The following is a 15,685-nucleotide window of genomic DNA, read 5'->3' on the forward strand; positions in this document are numbered from 1 at the left end:
ATGTAGCAGCTGCTTACATTGGTTGAACTTTGCGCCCATCTCCGCGACCGGTCTCGAGTAGTCCGGGAAGATCATGATGTGGTGTCCGTTCGACAACACCTTTCCCTTCCTTCGGGCGGCCTCTGTAATCTGCTCTCTGTCCTGGAACTTCAGGAATCGGGCGATGATGGCCCGCGGCGGGATGTCACCCTCTGGTCGTCGCCTCGCGGTGGATCTGTGTGCCCAGTCAATTTCAATCCTGCCGGGAAAGTCGAGCTCCAGGAGCTGTGGGATGTTGTCGCGGAGGAAGGAGAGTGCATCCCGGCCTTCGCAGCCCTCGGGGAAGCCGACGAACCTTAAGTTGTTCCATCTGGCCCTGTTTTCAAGGTCGTCAATTTTGCGCCAGAGTTGATCCACTTCACTCTTTGTTGCAGGAGGCTCTTTTTCCATGGTTTGCTCTTCAAGAAAATCCAGCCGAGATTCTGCATTGCCAATTCGTGCAGTGATTTCAGCCAGTTTATTTTCCATAGCGGCAGTTGCTCGCTGGATACTGCTCAGTTTTCCCTCCTGTTTCTCAGAAGTGTGTTTGAGTAGTATGTATATTTTGGCAATGTCCGCCGCTAATGTGGCATTGTCCACATCCGGCCTGGTGGCAGCGTGGTCCATTGTGTCCTTGTCGCCTTTGCTCTGCGCCAATTCGGTCTTTGTGGTGCTTCTTGTGGTCGGAAATGGTTTTGGTGGCATAATTGCCGGTTAGCTTAGAAATAACAGTTTAGGAGAGATTGATTCGTTTGTGCTATCTCAATCTATTTTAACAAATACCGCATCAGCAGCCACAACTCTTTCTCAAGCCGCCATGTTGCTGCTTGCTCTTACGTGACTCCTCAATGCATTTAATATCAAGTCCTAAATTAATATTAAGATAATTAAATCTCCTATGCGACATCAGCTCTTACCACTGCCCAGCGGGTCACCTGTGAGGGGAATTCGTTGCCTCCCTTCTTAGCAGCGAATCATGCAGACGTTTCTCCTGGGGCCCCGAACTGTCACTTTGCAACTCCCAGACTTTCCAGCAGAATGAAACCGGCTGGCGCACTATGGTGGGGGGAGCGGTTGAGCCTGCGACGTCCTGTGGATGCCCCCAACATCGGTTTCCTTACGCTGCAAAAAGCCTTTGGGTTTGGCACAAGAACCACTGTGGCAAGTGGCTGGCAGTCGCTGGGTTTGATGAATCTTTCGTTGAAGAGGCCGGTCGAAAAGGGCACTTGTCTACTTTGTTATAATTACTCGCTTATAATAATGGTGAAAACAATATCGTTGGCCGTTTGATATTGTTATCAAAGTTATTATTAACACGCATAAAAATGGACACTGGAGATAAAAGAAAACTGGATAAACAAAACTTCAAAGTTTAAAATAACTTTGATGTGAGAGTATAAAAGCGTAACTAAAACGTAAATACAAGAGAGGCTAAGATACGAAAAAGAAGAAACAAAAAGGACAAGAAAAAAAACAAGAAGAGAGAAGAGTCTAAAAAAAGAAAAGAGCAAGAATGCAAGAAAGCAAGAGAGAGAGCGCACCAGATCGCACATGTTTTTAACCACCAAAGTGGGCGGGTCTGATAAGGCGGTCTCCTTAGTTGTAAAATAGGCTTATTACTTTATTTCAAAAGAAACTTAATGCTTTTTATTATACGAGATCATATACTTTGACATGTTACAAGCGATAGGCACATACTCTTCTCATTATGGTCAAAATCGGTTCTTAACATCGAATTAAAATGAATACAATTATTATACCGCGTGTATCAGCAAAGTACACATATAAACTGCTTCAAATACACACACTCTAGACTAACCTATAGTTGCAACATATGATGAAAAACAAATTGAGGAAGCACATATTTGTGAAAACAAGTTGATTAATAAACCCAAATATATTTTAACTCTAAATATAATATGGGGTCCTTATGGGAACCCACTTTAACTACCGTCACAAGATGGCAGTATGGCTCCATGTCAAATGAGGGATTAAAATCTTAATTTCTTAATTCCCTTAATTTTTGCCTCACGGAAACAAGAAAAACATCATTAAACTAACAAACAAGGTTTATGTATATTTACAAAGTTATAACATGGATAAAATGTATAATTTCACTTCCAACAGACATTTCAATTTTGTCACACAGAAACATTTGGTAAGAGAGGGGAGGGCGTGATTTCCCCGGGGCAATGCGAATGGACAGGATGTGGTTGAGAAAAGAAGCATTGTCTCACGACAACTCTTGAGTCGTTCATCACCGCATTTTGCCCCAAGGCTAGATACTTTAAGATGGCATCTGAAACTTGAGGGATCCCAAGTGACTTTATACCTCCTTTTGGTCTGAGAATGGCTGAAAGAAGCATTTGTCCAGTCGGGGGTAATAGAGAGGTGAGTCCTAAACATTTGACCCCCGGTGGTCTCGTGGGTCTTGTTCATTGATAATACTGGTTCAAGGGAAGTCCAGAGAGGCTGTTCCTCTACATCTTCATACATAAAACCAGCAGTGCAATGTGACGAAAACACAAAGAAGAAGTCCTGACGTTTCAAATTTAAAGTCCAGAGGAGAAAATGTGTGTGATTGTTTTTTTAAGTTGAGTCTAGTTTACTTTACAACTTTTATCTTTGAATGAAGAATATTTCAGTCTGTCATCAGTATTTTAGAAAAGTTTACCTGGTAACTGTGAAATAAAGTAACACTTTGACATAGATGTCTCATAAATAACACTTTGTACAGTGTAGTATTTCTACTTTTACTCAAGTCAAAGAATCTGAGTACTTCTTTCACCACTGCAGAAAACTTGAGAATGTTTCATAAAATGTAACTCTGTTTTTTTAGTCATGAATATTTACTGTTCTAGAGAAATACCCAAGTTTTCAGGGGATTTAAAGTCGAGTCCAAAAAGCTCCGACTGCTGACGAGCACCAGCAAGTGTCTCAGATTCAGTTTCTCTCTGCAGCGCCTCCTGCAGGCCGTGATCCTCCACCTCCTCTGCTGTCTGTCTCCGCTCTGCTGCGCCACCTGGTGGCTGGAGCTCCTTACCTGCTGTCCACCATCTTACTGGGACTCATTTCCAGAGACAGAGCGAGAGGTGAGAACAGCTGCACTAACTAAAGCTCAAACTCAGATTGTTGAATTTACAACACAGACAGCTTGAGACAGAGCCATGATCTGTTTGGAGACCAATAACAAGTTAAACAAACGCACACATTTAGATATAAAACATCAGGAAGCATCACGTGAGGTGTGCTTTTTAATCTGGTGGAAGGATTTTTCAGTCAAAGCTGAAACAACAAAGACGTGATGGATTATAGTGTGACTCCAACAGAACTGACACCAAAGTCTGGCTCATTGAACGCTGTCACTGACATCATGACCTTTGCTTCTGTAGCTGGGAAACTCTCAGGCCAGAGGCTGCAGACTGCAGCCTCTCCAAAACTAGGTCAACTCCTCCCCTTTCCTAACCCCCCTAATTGGGCAGGGCCTATTTAATGCACCTGTGGCATGAAGGCTGCCTCTCTCTCCCTTTGTCTGTGCCTGGTTTCTGCCACATGGTCATGTCTGAGGTAGGTAGTGGGGCTGGAGGCTACTTTAGCTGATTTTAACATTAGTAGTGGCCGTGATTTTAACAGGAGCTGCATTGTCTGTTAGGTTCCTTTCCTGTACTGATGGCTGGTCGTTTTGATGTCCACGAACATTGAGTTGAGGTTTGTTAATTTTTCCAACCAACCCTTCACTTCCCCATCCCACAATTGTGTTAACATTGTACTTGTCCTTTTTAGCGGTGAACTGTGCGGAACGGGTTAAAGGACATCTGGGCAATTGCTGTACCGGCCAAGACAATCGGCTGCTGTTTTGTCTTTAGTGCTGTTTTGTTTTGTTTTTGTGCTGTTTCGTTTATTTTTAGTTTACTTGAGTTAGCCACCAACTTTTAATCCTAGCATTTTATTGAAATTGTTATTAAAAATCACTGTTTTAGCTGAACCAACTGGTTTAATACATCTTACCTGTTTTCTTTAACATTTTCTTTCTTCTCCTTTACCGTGCAGTGGTTGCTGGCTAGTGGCGGAGGCTAGGCACTCTAGGTGGTCCCCCACACCTTGTTTTGTTGTAGTGATAAGGGCACTGGGACACGATTTTCTGCACCTGTTTGCTGTGAGTTCACGAGTGGTGGGTAAGTGCACTCCTGGGACACATCCTCTGGTAGTTTGCCTCCCCCTTGCTAGCTTCCACTCACTCCCCTCCCCCTTTTTTTGATAGTTTTAAATAATTTACACTGGAAGTGTGTTTACTAAAGTTATTGTTAAAGAATAAATTGTAATAAATTTTGTTATACATTCTTCCATAACTTGAACTTGCACTCATTTCCAGTTACTAATCTTTTCCCTTTACCTCCACAGACACTTCCAGTTTAACAGTCATTTCTTTTGCTCAAACAATTAATAAATAAATCTTGATTTACTTTGAAACCACGTCTCTGCCTGTAGTGTTTCGAACCTGTGTGTGCCTTATGGTTTAACATTGGGTAAAACTCCTTGGGTGAAAGTCCCTAGGTGGCGTTGTCTGGTTTACAATTGGTGTCATTTTTGATAATATAAAACAAACACCCCCAAATTCTAAAGTCAGTGTGTTCAGACTCCATTTTAAACTGGACAGAGCAGTCAGAGGAATACAGGTCGTCTGAGACACGGTGAGTGTTAATACTATAAAAATAATGATTAATCAATAATGACAGTAATCAGCTGATTTTTATTCTGAGTCATTGTTTAGTCTGTTGTAGGGGAGAGTGGGGTCGGACAGTGCCGCCTATTTAGCAAGGTAGAAAGAAACTGTGTCATCCACCATGCTCAGCCACACCCTGTTCACTTTCAACCTCAAAATGGAGACCGTCTGACTATTGCTCACAATTTATTCACAGTTTTGAAATCTACAGCATGTAAGTAAATGTTTTGGCTCTTGTCATTTGTCTTCTACCATACTGTTTTTAGTTGTGCCACATACAAAAACATATGGTTGGAAAGTTGATTTTCAGGCCTATCAGGTTGTGCTAGTGTTAGCTGAATGTTTGTTGGGAGCTAACACAGGAGTCCAGAGTGTGTCTGCTCTCCCTGGGACAGTTAGGACTGTATTGTTTATAGTTCCTACCTTGTTACAAATCAATAACAAGTATATATATATAAAATATAATAATCACGCCTCTGTGCAGGAAATAGCCATGGCCGGAGTTATTATGTTTTTGGGTTGTCTGTCCATCTATTCTCGCAAATGTGATATCCCAAGAACATGTTAAGAGAATTTCTTCAATTTTGGCACAAACGTCCACTTGGTCTCCAGATGAACAAATTAGATTTTGGTCATTGTAGGCCAAAGGTCAAAGTCACTGTGACCGTGTCTGTCTCATTCTTGTGAATGTGATTTCCAAGAAGACTGAGGGAAGCTTTTTCAAATTTAGCACAACCATCCATCTGATTAGATTTTGGTAGTGGTCAAGGTAAAGCACCCATGTTTTCACTGACATGGATGTAAACTGTAAGTGCAGCTTATATATATTTAAAGCCCAGCCCAGAACACGGTGTCCCAACTGTCCCAGGGAGTCAGCACTTTGGGAAAATGCACTCCTTGTACATTTAACAAAACTGTGCCTTTCACGTTTGGGTTGGGCTCTAAAAACCTGATAAATAGTTAGCAGACGCCTGTATCTGTTCAGAGATCAAATTATTTTCATTACTGTTCAAGTAGTCTGTGAGTAATCAAAGGTTATTTAGTGTCAATACAAAAGTGTCCCAACTGACCCCGCTCTCCCCTACTGTATGTCATAACAATACCCAGCCAATATGTAATCATGTCCTATAAATAAGAAGTTACTGACTTCATCACACTGTGTATGTGTTACAGTTCTCTCAGATTTGGGAAGATGGCTGATTTGGAGGCAGACGGGGACAGATCAGAGTCTCCAGTGTCCAGCTGTCAGCTGTCTTTGAAGAGTGACCACAGTAAACGTGATCCTCCAGACTTCAGTAATGAACCTGGACCCTCAGACACAAAGTAAGAGACTGTTTCTACTGTAAACTGACCTGAAGATGATTCTGTTTTTATTATTATCTGATCATCTACACCACAACACTGTTTTTATAATGACATGAGGTATTGTTTTATTCAGTCATCATTTTCAGTACAAAAACTTTTGAGTGGCAGTTTAGGAGTAAAAGTAGAAATAAAAAAACAAAACTGTTGAACAGCAGGAACTTGATAAGGTTTTAAGACTGACAGGAGCAGCAGTGTCAACAACACAGCAGGGATAATAGTAGTAATAATAGTTTTGTTTAATCTATGTTTTATAATCTAACATGAATCAAATATTCCACTGAAGTTCCCCATTTCAAAGCTGGAGTGAGTGAATAACCCAGTGATTTATTGGTTTGGTCAGTTTAGATGTCAGTGATGTCAGAAGCTAGTTGATAATTGTTATTCATTAACAAGTAGTGACTTTTGTGGTAGGCTGTTTTATTTTAACTTACCTGACTGAGTGTTCCTGATCCAGCTTCCTGCGATATCCTCCAAAATTTCTTTAATGCAGCTGTCAAATGACGCTCGCTACAGTGAGAGCTACTGGGTCATCTGTCACACTGATGTTTCTACACAAAGCTGAAGGTGTGCAAATTACAGTCAAAGTCAAAGTCAAAACATATAGCACATTTCACGCAGGCGAAACTCAATTCATTAAAACAAGTAATCAGCTATATAACATTGCATTAACATTACAAATGTAAACAAAAAAGATCTTAAGATGTTACACTGTTTGACATGTAAGACAGCATAAAAAAAAGACAGGTATGAAATATGACAATCAGAGAGTAGTGACAAGAGAGTTTAGTTCCTTTAGTCACAAATGGGACATCCACAGGTGGTGTCGTCAGGAGAAAACTTTCATTCAGCAAAAGCAGAAGTTCACTCGACATTAGGCTTGGATGGAATCTCATTTTTCATACCTTCATACCTGCATGAAATTTCACCTGTGTGTACGGCACGTGATGGTTTTTGTGTGCAGCGCTATCAAGGCTTGCATTTTGTCAGTGACTGAAGTTTTGTTTGTGCGACATGATGAGGCGAGACAACTGAATGTGAATCAGCAATATTAGTACATTTTCTTTTTGTGAATAACAACACAACAGGAATAGCCTGCAATACTAATTTAAGTTCAGGAGCTCCTGCACAGGTTTGAGTGGGCAAGTGCTCTTTGAAAACTCTTCTGGCTACATATTAAAGAAACACCTCAGTGTGTTTTGGCTTGTTTTTCTTTCATATTTATCTGAGTCATTTATTGACAGTGTTGATTAGTCACATTGGTCACTTAATGTTTTTGACAGATGATTTAATTTTGTGCTAAAAACTGAAACAAAAGAGGCTGATTAAACATCAGCAGTGTCAACTGTCGTCCTCCTTTGTAAGATTGGCTTCCTGTGACATCACGTTAGAGTCTTAAATCTAACTGTATGATTGGGCCATACATCAGTTTTGGCATTTTGGCAGTGTGATTGCGACCCAGTGATGGCTGCTGGAGGCAGGGCGATTGATTTGGCCAGAGTCTGGGATGTTACTCATCCTGAGTCTCAGCGGAGTGAGGCAACCAGACACGGCCCGACTTATTTCTTCCATCATGCCAAGTTTGGGCCGATGCTGGGCCAGGTTTGGCCAGGCTGCCTTACTGGATCATTTTCTGGCAATGTTAGTATGTTAGTGAGCTGAACATGTCTGCATCCAACCCATCACACAACACTGACTAATGTTGTAGATAAAGCCGTCTCAAATTTTCACTTTTATGTAGGTTAATGATGATTAATTTGTTCGCTGACATTATTAGCTGAAATGAAATGTGTACTGCAATGTGTACTGCAAATCATCATGACCCACATTTATGTTCAGTGTCGAGGAAGTCACATGACATAATGTGGGAGCAACAAAGTCTATGTAGGGAGGTCATCGCTGTAACCTGGTTAAAAAATACGATATGTAATAAAGTTAATGTTTAAAATTGTTAAAACATTAAAAGTATCTTAAATAAGGTTAAAAAGTCAGTTCATAAAAAGATACATCATAAGTAAGGTTAAAAAAGTTGTTTCCTGTAAGATTAAAAAATGCTGTGGAATAAATAAGTTAAACAGGCATGGATGTAAAGATATAAGTATGTTGAGTAAATGTTTATTTTATTTTGAAGAGTGTTTTATTTTGAAGGTAATGGCAGGAAAAGGAAGTGGTGTATGAATATGTGTCGCTTGACTGGCTGAGTCACAACGTGTAAAAAAGTCAGTGAAAAGTATGTAGTTGGTGTTTTTCATGGCTGCCTATCAGACAGTTTGTGCCTGGACATTGTACATATCTTCTGTGAGGAGCTGAGAACATTTCTACCCCAAGTGTACTCGTACTCGTCGTCCTCCGCTTATCCGGGTCCGGGTCGCGGGGGCAGCAGCCTCAGCAAAGAAGCCCAGACAGTCCTCTCCCCAGCCACTTCCGTCAGCTCTTCCGCGGGAACCCCGAGGTGTTCCCAGGCCAGCCGGGTGATGTAGTCCCTCCAGCGTGTTCTGGGGCGGCCCCGAGGTCTCCTCCCGGTTGGACATGCCCGAAACACCTCCCAAGGGAGGCGTCCAGAAGGCATCCTTACCAGATGCCCGAACCACCTCAACTGGCTCCTCTCGATGTGGAGGAGCAGCGGCTCTACTCCGAGTCCCTCCCGGATGTCTGAGCTCCTCACCCTATCCCTAAGGCTGAGCCCAGCCACCCTGCGGAGGAAACTCATTTCGGCCACTTGAACTCGCGATCTCATTCTTTCGGTCACTACCCAGAGCTCGTGACCATAGGTGAGGGTTGGAATGTAGATCGACCGGTAAATCGAGAGCTTCGCTTTCTGGCTAAGCTCCCTCTTCACCACAACGGACCGGTTAAGCGCCTGCATCACTGCTGACACCGCCCCAATCCGCCTGTCAATCTCCCACTCCATCCTACCCTCACTCGTGAACAAGATCCCGAGATACTTAAACTCCTCCACCTGAGGAAGGACCTCCCCCCTGACCTGGAGTGGGCAATCCACCCTTTTCCGGCTGAGGACCATGGCCTCAGACTTGGAGGTGCTGATTCTCATCCCAGCCGCTTCACACTCGGTTGCGAACCGCCCCAGCGAGAGCTGGAGGTCACTGTTCGATGGAGCTAGGAGGACCACGTCATTCGCAAAAAGCAGGGACGAGATTCTCCCGTCACCGAACCTCCCCCTCCCCCACTCAGCTGGGCCTAGAAATTCTGTCCATAAAAGTTATGAACAGAACCGGTGACAAAGGGCAGCCCTGGCGGAGTCCAACCCTCACCGGGAACAGGTCCGACTTGCTGCCAGCCACGCGAACCAGACTCATGCTCCTTCGGTACAGGGACTGGATGGCCCTTAGCAAAGGGCCACCAACCCCATACTCCCGGAGCACCCCCCACAGGATGCCCCTGGGGACACGGTCGTAAGCCTTCTCCAAATCCACAAAACACATGTGGACTGGTTGGGCGAACTCCCATGCCCCCTCCAGCACCCTGGCGAGGGTAAAGAGCTGGTCCACGGTTCCGCGTCCGGGACGAAAACCACATTGCTCCTCCTCAATCCGAGGTTCAACTATCGACTGGACCCTCTTCTCCAGCACCCTGGAGTAAACCTTACCGGGTAGGCTGAGGAGTGTGATCCCCTGTAGTTGGAACACACCCTCTGGTCCCCCTTCTTGAAAATGGGGACCACCACCCCGGTCTGCTACTCCAGAGGCACTGCCCCCGATGTCCACGCAATGTTGCAGAGGCATGTGTTGCGGAGAGAACTTAACACGTCCAATTCTTGTATTACCTTTAAGACAGAATTATAAGTTAACAAGCTTCTCTCTGCGTGTTCGTTTGATGAAGAATTACAGGAGAGTAGATGACTTCAACTTAACTCTTCTTTATTTCTCTTCACACAGATCACGATGTACAGAGCTCTGGGTCTATTTCTTCTTGCCTTAACCAACAACATCAGCGAGTAAGGGCACAAAGTCTGACAACCTATCTCTTCCTGACCCAGTCTTTTTAAGCTTATACAGTTATTTGTGACACAAGCATTGCTAGTGGCGTTGCTAGGGAGACCTCGTTCCTTTCTGCTGACTCCGTTCTTATCTGCTGCTCCAGCTCCTCTTCTCTCTGAAACACATATCAGAACAGGAAACACAGCTGCCCACAAGGCTGCTGTGAGTGAGTCGCTTCTGCTACACACCTTTCATGAGACGCTCTTTGTTTCCTTTCACCTGCACATTGTCTAGAGGTCATGTCTGCTACATCTACTGATATTTTTCCACTCAAGCAGTCACGTTCCGCTGCACTTGTCCTCTTATTATGCAAACTAGTAATTTATGCAACTGTTAGTAGGAACGGGTGTGCGTTCAATAAATGTACTATTTACATTTTCCTTCACCTTATCAAATGTTCAGTATCCAACACGTGTCAGCCAGGACAGCCCTACAACATCCAGAGCCTTGAGATATCCAGGACGAATCTCATCCACCCCCGGGGCTCCGCCGCCTCGGAGTTGTTTCACTACCTCAGCAACTTCTGCCCCAGAAATTGGACGACCCGCCCCCGAGACCCCCTTCTCTGTTTCCTCACTGGAATATGTGTTGGTGGGATTGAGGACCTCCTCAAAGTATTCCTTCCACCTCCCGACAATGTCCCCAGTTGACGTCAGCAGCTCCCCACCCCCACTGTAAACAGTGTGAGCAAGTTGCCACCTTCCCCCCCTGAGGCGCCGGACAGTTTGCCAGAACCTCTTTGGAGCCGATCGATAGTCTTCCTTCATGGCCTCACCGAACTCCTCCCACGCCCGAGTTTTCAGCTGCTTCCGGAGACCCACAGACCAACCATGCCCTGTAGGCCTCCTTCTTCAGCCTGACGGCTCCCCTCACCTCTGGTGTCCACCAGCGGGTTCGGGGATTACCGCCGCGACTGGCCCCAATGGCCTTGTGGCCACAGCTCACAACCGCCGCCTTGACAATGACAGAGTGGAACAAGGCCCATTTGGACTCAATGTCCCCCTCTGCCCTCGGGACGCGGTCGAAGCTCTCCCGGAGGTGGGAGTTGAAGATCATCTGGACAGGTTCTTCCGCCAGGCGTTCCCAGCAGACCCTCACTGTTTGTTTGGGCCTGCCAGGTCTGCGCGGCGTCTTCCCCCACCATCTGATCCAACTCACCACCAGGTGGTGATCAGTTGACAGCTCTGCTCCTTTCTTCACCCGAGTGTCCAGAACATATGGCCGCAGGTCAAATGATACGACTGCAAAGTCGATCATTGACCTGCGACCTAGGCTGTCCTGGTGCCACGTGCACCGATGGACATCCTTATGTTTGAACATGGTGTTAGTTATGGCCAAACTGCGACCCGCACAGAAGTCCAATAACTGAACACCACTCGGGTTCAGATCGGGCAGGCCGTTCCTCCCAATCACGCCCCTCCAGGTCCCGCTGTCATTGCCCACATGAGCGTTGAAGTCCCCCATCAGAACAATGGAGTCCCCGGTCGGGGCACTGTCCAGCACCCGTCCCAGGGACTCCAAAAAGGGTGGGTACTCTGAACTGTTGTTCGGTGCATAAGCACAGACAACAGTCAGGACCCGTTCCCCGACCCGAAGGCACAGGGAAGCAACCCTTTTATCGACCGGGGTAAACCCCAACGTACAGGCAGAGAGTCTGGGGGCTATCAGGAAGCCCACCCCGGCCCTCTGCCTCTCACCTGGAGCAACTCCAGTGAAGGAGAGAGTCCAACCCCTCTCAAGGACTAGGGTTCCAGACCCGGAGCTATGTGTCGAGGTGAGGCCGACTATATCTAGCCGGTAGCGCTCAACCTCTTCCACAAGCTCCGGCTCCTTCCCCGCCAGAAAGGTGACATTCCATGTCCCAAGAGCCAACTTCTGTAACTGAGGATCGGACCGCCAAGGCCCCCGCCTTGGTCTGCTGCCCAATCCACATTGCACCGAACCCTTCTGGATCCCTCTGTGGGTGGTGGGCCTACAGGGGACGAGCCTATGTAGCCGGTTCGGGCTGGGCCCGGCCGGACCCCATGGGCGAAGGCCCGACCACCAGGCGCTCGCCCACGGGCCCCAACCCCAGGCCTGGCTCCAGGGCGGGGCCCCGGTAACCCTCCGGGCCGGGTACACATGTCCTTGTTCATATCCATCATGAAGATTCTTTTGAACCGTTCTTCGTCTGACCCTTCGCCCAGAACCAATCTGCCATGGGAAACCCTACCAGGGGCAAAATGCCCCCGACAGCATAGCTCCTAGGGTCATTAGGGCACTCAAACTCCTCCACCACGATAAGGTGACGGTTTTCGGAGGAGCACCCGAAGTGTGTTGAACAGTATTTCATGGTATGCATAATTAACCAATTAGCTACCACAGGTGTATGGTTAGCAGGGGTGTGCATGCATCACTAGCCAAGTGAATGAACTTTTAGCGACAGAAAAGCTAAGCTAACTCAGCTTACTAACAAGGCTGTAATTCATCTTTCCGAAGAGGAGATTTGAAGAAGAAGAAGGAGGAGGAGAAGGACGAGAGGCCCTGAGCTACTGACTACACCGTGAGCCACCCAGATGAAACTCCAGAGTATCCTGATTGCAGACTGCTAGCCTCGTGTCACCGGATTTTTATTCACTCTGAATTTTGTCTGGATTCTGGTTCCGGTCTAGAGAGCGGATGCGGTATTCACCAAATTCACCAAAGTAAAAGTGTTCACCAAAGTAAAACTTTAAATTCTGGCGTACCATCGATTTGGGATGATGAGGAGTGTAAGAAAATGGATTAACTTAATGGCTTGGGGCTTTTCTTCTAAATTATATTCTTTAAATTAAAAGTTTCACCGCATTTTTATTAGCTTGGTGCTTTTATTTTGAGGGAAAGGCGCATCCATCGAATTCCAGATCCTGTCTCACCCGCCCTGGTTCCGGTTCCTGACCAAAACGGCCACCAATGGCCCCAGACTAGCTGACTGCTGGTCTGAGAGACTGCTTCATACCACCAAACTGACTTCACTGTCACCATTTTATTTGTTGCTCTTTTGAGTGAAGCAGCCAGAGAGTTTTAAGCCTCACCGTACCCGAGCATCGTATCAGGCCTGCAACCCAGGGAAATTTAGAACTAATTGCTGGCAGGTGACTGTGTGTGTGTGTGTGTGTGTGTGTGTGTGTGTGTGTGTGTGTGTGTGTGTGTGAGAGAGAGAGAGCTTGGTGAGTGTGGGCCCACTGGTATTTTATTTTATTTTATTTTATTTTATTTAAAAAAGGGATAATTGAATGTCAATTGAATATTGTGTTTATCCAATTTAAAAGTAAATTGTGGAAGTTTATATGTGAGTTTAAGAGACTAAAAAGTGGTCTAAAGAGACTGAATTATATTTTGTTTTTAAAAAACACTGCATTTTATTTGTTTTGATACCTTTCTCTAAAAGTAAATAATTGAGTTTACTATTCTTACCACTGATTCCAGTGTGATTTTTGGTTATTTCATTCATTAAAAGTGTTTGAATACAGGTTAAAATCAGTGAAGGTTGTAAAGGAGAAGGCACTTGGGTTTAAAGGAAGTGATTTAAAGGATTATTACCGTGCTTAGATTTACAGTTAATTTGCAGTGAATAAAAGACTCAAGACACATGAAAAAGTTTAAAAGGTAACAGAGAACAGATTACATTACCGAACTATTATTTATTGTATATTATTTTATTTCAGTTAAAGAACTCAGGGCCCTTCCCTGATTATATTAGGGGATAACTGGGCTACACCGCCAAACCATGATTCTTTTCCTAAACCTAACCACACTGGTAGGGGCACTAATTTAGGAAACACTCCTGTGGGTCATGTTAGAGGGTAGGAACATAGGATCAGTGTGGTCGTATGGGTCGGAGGACTTGTTGTAATGTTACCTCTGGTCTTTACAAGGACTAATAATATGTGTCAAACATTTGTTGTTTCCACAGACAGAGAGCAGAGTCTCCAGTGTCCAGCTGTCTGTCTATGAAGAGTGACTGGTCCAAACATGATCCTCCATTGTTAAGTGAACCTGGACCCTCTGATGAAAACAATGAGGGAGCTTATGGCCTCTGGAAAGCTGTCTCACAGTGGAGCATACAATTACTTGAGAGGTTTTCATGAAGCTCCATCATCTTAACTTCCAGTGGTTATGTGTGAATAAAGCAAATAATTTTCAGCACAGTTTGCAGGACGAGATCTAAATAATGTGTTCATCAACAAAGAGAGAAGAGGAGTCATGTTTCTGTGGAGGAGCAGCCGTCCTGCTGTAGTTTGTGTCAGGACGTCCTGAAGGATCCAGTCTCTACCAGCTGTGGACACTGGTTCTGCAGACAGTGCATCAGCTCATACTGGGACCAGTCTGCTTCATCAGGAGACTCCTCCTGTCCCCAGTGTGGAAAAAGATCCAGAACAAGAGCTGCACTGCAGACAGCCAGTCAGACCAGCACTGTACAAAGTAAGACTGTACATCTGTCTGCTGATGTCATCATGTCTGAAAACAGGATTCTTCTTGGTTTATTTGTGTTGTAAAGTGTAGACATGAAAGATTTTATCAAACTAATGTATAAAACCTTCATTTGTTTGTGTTACTTGTTTTAATGTTGGTCATGAAAATAATCAGAGTCCAGATTTATTTCTTTAGTCTGACATGTTTCCTTCTCTTTCAGCAGACAGTGGTCTGCAGGAGGTTTTAGATGAACATAAGATCAGTGTGAGGAGGAGATGTGAACGTGTGACTGAAGGAAGTGATGAAACAGGAAGTGAAAGCCTCCTCAACAGGATCTACACTGAGCTCTACATCACAGAGGGACAGAGTGAAGAGGTTAATACCCAACATGAGGTGAAGCAGCTTGAGAGAGCTTCTAAGATGAAGACCCTCCATGAAACTCCAATCAAGTGTCAGCACATCTTTAAAGCCTTACCTGAGCAACAGAAACACATCAGAGTGGTTCTGACCAACGGCGTCGCTGGCGTTGGAAAAACCTTCACAGTGCAGAAGTTCACTCTGGACTGGGCCAAGGGTTTGGAAAACCAAGATGTCAGTGTGGTGATTCTGCTTTCGTTCAGGGAGCTGAACTTGATCAGAGATGAGAAGTTGAGTCTTCTCACTCTGCTCCGTGTTTTCCATCCAACATTACAGAAGGTCACAGCAGAGGAGCTCGCTGTCTGTAAAGTTCTGTTCATCTTTGACGGCCTGGATGAAAGCAGACTGTCTCTGGATTTCCACAACAATGAGGTTGTGACTGATGTCACACAGAAGTCATCAGTCAACGTGCTGTTGACAAACCTCATTGAGGGGAAGCTGCTTCCCTCGGCTCTGGTCTGGATAACTTCCCGACCTGCAGCAGCCAATCAGATCCCTCCTGCATGTGTTGACAGGGTAACAGAAGTACGAGGCTTCACTGATGCCCAGAAGGAGGAGTACTTCAGGAGGAGAGTCAGTGATGAAGAGCGGTCCAGCAGAATCATCTCACACATGAAGACATCCAGGAGCCTCCACATCATGTGTCTAATCCCAGTCTTCTGCTGGATCACTGCTACAGTTCTGGATCACATGTTGACTACAGAGCAGAGAGGAGAGCTGCCCAAGACCCTGA

General features: G+C 45.2%; 1 long non-coding RNA gene and 1 pseudogene across 1 annotated transcript in view; one reads left to right on the forward strand and one right to left on the reverse strand.

Annotated features, from left to right (window-relative positions):
- The window catches only part of LOC125883943 (NLR family CARD domain-containing protein 3-like), a 129,935-nt pseudogene that overhangs the window by 71,670 nt on the left and 42,580 nt on the right, over positions 1 to 15,685 (forward strand).
- LOC125883990 (uncharacterized) overlaps positions 1 to 15,685 on the reverse strand; it is a 116,959-nt gene that overhangs the window by 66,927 nt on the left and 34,347 nt on the right. The gene's annotated exons all lie outside the window — the stretch shown is intronic.

Source organism: Epinephelus fuscoguttatus, linkage group LG23, assembly GCF_011397635.1.
Source record: "Epinephelus fuscoguttatus linkage group LG23, E.fuscoguttatus.final_Chr_v1".
NCBI classification, from domain to species: Eukaryota; Metazoa; Chordata; class Actinopteri; order Perciformes; family Serranidae; genus Epinephelus; species Epinephelus fuscoguttatus.